Source organism: Rutidosis leptorrhynchoides, chromosome 4 (assembly GCF_046630445.1).
Source record: "Rutidosis leptorrhynchoides isolate AG116_Rl617_1_P2 chromosome 4, CSIRO_AGI_Rlap_v1, whole genome shotgun sequence".
Taxonomy (NCBI): domain Eukaryota; kingdom Viridiplantae; phylum Streptophyta; class Magnoliopsida; order Asterales; family Asteraceae; genus Rutidosis; species Rutidosis leptorrhynchoides.
In genome coordinates, this window is record NC_092336.1 from 86,300,236 (window position 1) to 86,306,235 (window position 6,000).

Consider the following 6,000-nt stretch of genomic DNA (forward strand, 5'->3'; position numbering starts at 1 on the left):
GCTGTAATCTCTACAGTCTGCCCAATTCAGCTAATTTTCTTATTCATAACCTACACTTGGGTTGTGGTTTGGTGAATTAGTTGTCTGCTACTTGTTTTAATTCAAGTTACTGTATGGTGCTTTATTATAAACTATGTATGTTTTGAGCCTCTTTTTAGTAAGTCTTCCTTGCTTTTCAAAAACAAAAAAATTTAGAACTTATTTTCAATTTTTATTTAATTTAATAATCGTCACCATTAGACTCTCATCGTGAGGAGTCGTCCTTTTTGCATAGAATAACAACGCCATAATGTTTAAAATCAACTGCTTCTTATTGATTCAGATGCTTGTGTTTTTGACAAGTGTATAGCAAAAAACCTATTAGCGAGGAATCAAATTTTGCTAAGGCAAATTCAACTTTTAAAATATTTTTTGGGTCACTTTGATGAGATGATGAAGAAATTTGAGAAACGTTAAAGTCAACGACGTTCTCAATAATTCCAGTGATCCGTCCAATATTTCGGTTAAGCATGAGAAAACTCGTAAGTGGAGACCGGTTTAAGGTGAAGAAATGAGGAAGTTTTCGGAATTTGCTAAGAACATTTGAGCTTGATTTACTTGAGCTCTCTTGTTTGGATGTCAGGTTAATTCTTTCAAAATGGTCATTAATCTTGCGTTGACATTTTGATTGAGTACCCTATTCGGTTTGCTTCTTTGTTTGTTTATGTTGTGCTATTTGTTTGTTTCAATTGTGTTTTCAATGATTGGGTTGAGTTTTGAGCTCTTGTTAGGTTTTGAGTGTTTGGTTGAGTTTGGATGTTTATTCATGTTTTCTCTTTGTTGTATTTGAGGCTTCCTCTTTTAGATAATGTTTTTGTAACATGTTAGGAAGTTTTTCATTTTTTTAAGCAAATATGTAATATGTAATATGTAATAATAATAATAATAATAATAATAATAATAATAATAATAATACTCCTAATAATAAAATAAAAATGATTTGCTAACGATTACCCCCTAAAAGTTTTTGTTAGCAGAATCCTAATAATTATTAATGAAGTTTATGCACTTATAATGCAAATATATTAATCAACCAGTTTTGTATGAACGGATAAAAATTATGTGCACTTGGGAGTAATTAATCTTGAAGTGTATTAGTGATGATCTGACTTTCTATAAAAGAGTTAAGGGGCTTGACCCCATGAACTGTAAAATATTTTTCTTTTAAGTCACCTGCCCATTTCATAAGCCTTCGAGGTCTTGGACGTCTTACGTTCGAGTCTCAACCGAGGGGTTTTACCACACATGATGCCCGTATGGATAGTGGCGGAAGCAGAATTTTTTTCACCGGGGGCGAAATTTCTTTTATTGGGCAAAATATGGAGGTTTTTGGACAAAATATGGAAGTGTTTCGGCAAAATACGGAGGTTTTTGGGCAAAATACGGAAACTTTAGGGCAGAATATGGAGGCTTTTGTGGCTAAATTTGAAGACTTTTTGGTAAAAAAATCCATCGGGGGCAAAATTGAAAATCCAAAAATTTTACACTGAAAATTACAAATTCACTAGGGGCGGCCGCCCCACCCTGCCCCCACATATTTCCGCCCTTGCGTATGGATTTGTCATGTGGGTTTTTCTCCTGATGGGCGGTATGACTGTAATGATTCATCTCAAGAAATGATCAGCTGGGTGGATTCTGACATCGCGTTCGACCTCGTCACAAACTCATAACTACTGTTTATAAAAAAAGGGAGTAATTGATTGAACCTTTACTCGGTCTTGATAATGCATCAAAACAACTACTTATATCTTTATTTTTATTTTTTGAAAAGCAAGAAGGACTTATATTAAACAATCACGAATAGTACATGGTTGACTGAGCAACCTTAACAACACAATACATCACGAAAGAAATAGAGAAAACAAATTACACCGCCCTAAGCTAATTGCAAAGATTGCAACTAACAAAAGAGAGAAACTAAGGTTGTGAGAACCATTGAAGCCAATCCATAATATGACCCTTGCAACGTCGTGAAATCCAATCGTATGAAAGAACTTGAACCTCGCTAAATAAAGATGGGACCGTCTCGAGCTTATTCTTGAACACCTTTGCATTTCGATTCTTCCATATAATGTAACAAACCACCCAACAAACCGCTTGCCATTGGTTCCTTTTTTGATCATGTGCTACGCAGCCGAAGGTACCATTAAAAATATCCTCATACCCGAATAAAGCCGAATTATACCCCCACCATTTAAGGACTTTCGCCCATATGTCTTTGGCCATTTGATAAGAAAAAAGTATATGTTCCACCGTCTCAATGTCACCATCACAAATCGGACATCTCACGCTGTTCAAATCGATGCCCCGTTTATCTAGCTCGAACCTTACCGGTATACGACCTAATCTCGCCCGCCAAATAAACACCTCTACTTTTTTTGGAACCAAACCATTTCGCAACGACTCAATTGAATTAACCGCACGTGGTAGGATGACTTTGTCCACTAGAACCCAACAGTCCTTGACCATATATGTACCCTTCGAATTGAGATTCCAGCTCCAACAGTCTTTTTTATCTTCGATCAGCTGCAAGTTCCGAACAGTATCTCGCAATTCAGTTAGTTCACTATTCGTTCGTCCCATAGGTGGATAGGCCCAATTGCCGAGCCCATCTCCCTTAAATTCTTCGGTTTTGTTACTGATGTTGATATCTTTGTCAATCTCGAGCCTGTATAATCTTTTGAATTTGTCTTTGAGGCTTGCGTTCCCCACCCAAATGTCATTCCAAAAAGAGGTGCTTTTCCCGTCCCCGAGCAAGCGTATGAAAGACTTAGAGAAAGAAATCCCTAACCCGTCCACATGATTTCCTGCAACACAAATAGAATTCCAAAGGCTAGCGTTTGGTTTTCGGACAAGCCCGTTTCCAAGCACAAGACCTCCATTAGAACCATAAATGCTACGAATTACGGCGACCCACAAAGTGTTAGTTTCGGTTTTAAACCTCCACCACCACTTACAAAGAAGAGCTAAATTTTTACTTTTTAAGGACATGATATTTAAACCTCCTTCTTCGTGAGGAAGAAGGATTTTTTCCCACTTAACCCATGACATTTTAGAGTTAGAACCCGTCCCGCCCCAAAAAAATTTCCGTCTCACACTCTCGAGAGAATTTAGCACACAAGTAGGGGCACGAAAGAGCGAGAAGTAATAGAGAGGTAGGCTAGAGAGAACCGACTTAACTAAAGTTAACCGTCCACCGAATGAAATCATTTTTGCTCTCCAGTCCGCTAACCTCTTGTTAAATTTCTCGATCACCGGGGACCAATCATTCAATTTCTTCATCTTATTACCCACGGGAATACCCAAATACATGAAAGGCAACCGACCTGCAAGACATGAACACCAAGACGCAAGAGCTTCCACGTTATCATTACTAATGCCTATCCCAAATAATTGACTTTTATTATAATTAACCTTCAACCCCGAAGCCCGTTCAAAACATTCCAACAAGTACAATAAATTTCGCGCATTACGTCTACTCCATTCGCCAAAAAAAATCGTATCATCCGCATATTGCAAATGAGAAATGACGACTTTATCATTACCCACCTCCACCCCTTTATACATCCCTCTCTCAACCGCCTTTTTCGTTAGGATATTAAGTCCCTCCGCTGCAATAATAAAAAGGAAAGGTGATAAGGGATCACCTTGGCGAACGCCCCTTTTAAGATTAAACTCACTTGTCGGAGACCCGTTTATGAGAATGGAGATTGTAGCCGATTTAAGACACGAGTAAATCCACTTACACCATTTGGTACCGAACCCCATACATTTCATCACTTCAAGAAGATAATCCCAATTAATCGAATCAAAGGCTTTCTCGAAGTCTACCTTAAAAATTAGGCCGTGCTTTTTGTTTCGTTTAAGATCTTCGACCACTTCATTTGCAACTAACGCACCGTCTAGAATATATCTACCCCCAAGAAACGCACTCTGTTCCTTCCCTACAAGACTAGGTACCACTTTACAAATTCTCAAAGACAACATCTTCGCGATAATTTTATAATAACTGCAAATAAGACTAATCGGGCGATAATCACTAAAACTCAGCGGGTCCGATTTCTTCGGAATAAGGGAAACAAAAGAGGCATTGCAACCCTTTGAAAACTCGCCAAAAACCCAAAACCAGTTGATAGCACCTACCAAATCATCTTTGATTATGGACCAAAACTTTTTGAAAAAACCAAAGTTGAACCCATCCGGTCCCGGGGCCTTCGAACTACCACAACATTTGACCGATTCCCAAATTTCCCCTTCCGTGAAAGGAGCTTCTAAGAGCTCGTTGTCCGCTGATGTAATCAATTCAGAAAACAGCCCTTCAAGGCTTGGTCCTTCCGAATTATGTACCTCGAATATGCTTTTAAAATGGTTGAAAGCAACTTCTTTGATTGTATTAGGATTTTCACACCAAGACCCATTAACATTAATCCCCCGGATGTTGTTTTTATTATATTTCCTCTTTAAGGAATTATGAAAATATTTTGAGTTTTCGTCTCCATCGATCATCCAACGAACACGAGCTTTCTGTTTTAGCATCCCTGTCTTGATTTTTTCCTTTTCCATCCATGTTTTTCTCGAGTTTAGCCATTTAGTCCGCTCTTCATCCTTTAAACTACCTACTTCTGCTTTCATTTCAAGATCCGTTACCACCTTTTTAACCGACTCAATCTCACAATCAAGCTTGCCAAAGTGAACTTTACTCCATTCTTTAAGGTCTCCTTTTAGTCTTTTTAACTTGTTACGAAAAACGCAATCCTTCCGGTTACCCCCCATTGGACCAGACCAAGAATCGGCAATAACCTTGTCAATACCCTCAACCACGAACCAATCATCAAAGATTTTAAACGGTTTAGGCCCAAAATCCACTTCACCATCCGACATCATAATAGGACAATGATCCGATACAGTTCTATCTAAAGCCACCACTTTTAGATCGGTCCAAAAGCTAAGAAAGTCGTCCGAAACCAAGAATCTATCTAGTTTACTCATTTTCAACCCATCATCACTAACCCTAGTAAATTTCCTCCCACCCAAAGGAATGTCCACTAAACTATTTCTATCAATAAACTCGTTAAACCTCCTAGCCCGATTATAAAAAAAATTCACAATTCAATCTTTCCGACTTATCTCTAACCTCATTAAAGTCCCCACAAATGACCCACGACACACCATCAATACACAAGATCTTGTCCAGCGAATCCCAAAACTTACATTTATTGGCGTCATCATGCGGACCGTACACATTGACAATAATCGATTCATTTCCCGACTGTTTCCATTTCCCCCGTATAGCAATAAAAAAGTCACCAATTAGCTCACTATAAACCTCGAAGATGTTTTTATCCCAAATTATTAATTGTCCCCCCGACTTACCAATCATTTCTTTTTGAACATACCCACAATCATTAGAACCCCAAAGCCCGAATATCCAATTGTCGACAAGGTTATGACATTTAGTTTCTTGAAATGCTAGAATAGAGGGCCTTTCGACCAAACATAAGCTTTTAACATCACCAAACTTACTTTCTTTCCCGGACCCGAACCCACGAATGTTTAAGGAAATAATCTTCATAAATAAAAAGAAGATACGAACAGAGAAAGAAGACACTTACATATCTTTCTTGGTCCATTTTAGACCAAGATTGGTGCCGAATTCCTCAACTCCAATACTGTTTTCCGATATCAATTGGCTCACCTCCTTCTTCTTGCTATTCCTAGACGACGATGGTTTCTTACTCAGTTTCGATCTTCTACTACCACATGTCACACAATTAATCCCACTTGGATCCTCAACGCCTTTCCCTTTCCTAGACGATTTTTTCGCATGTAAAATTTTCGATGAAGCTTTTCAGTTGCCGATGGAATTCCAGCAGCAATTGGACGAATCAGAAGCATAAACAACCCCTTTACTTGCTTTTTTAGGCAAATAGTTGTTAGCGGTATCCATAACATTCAACGAGG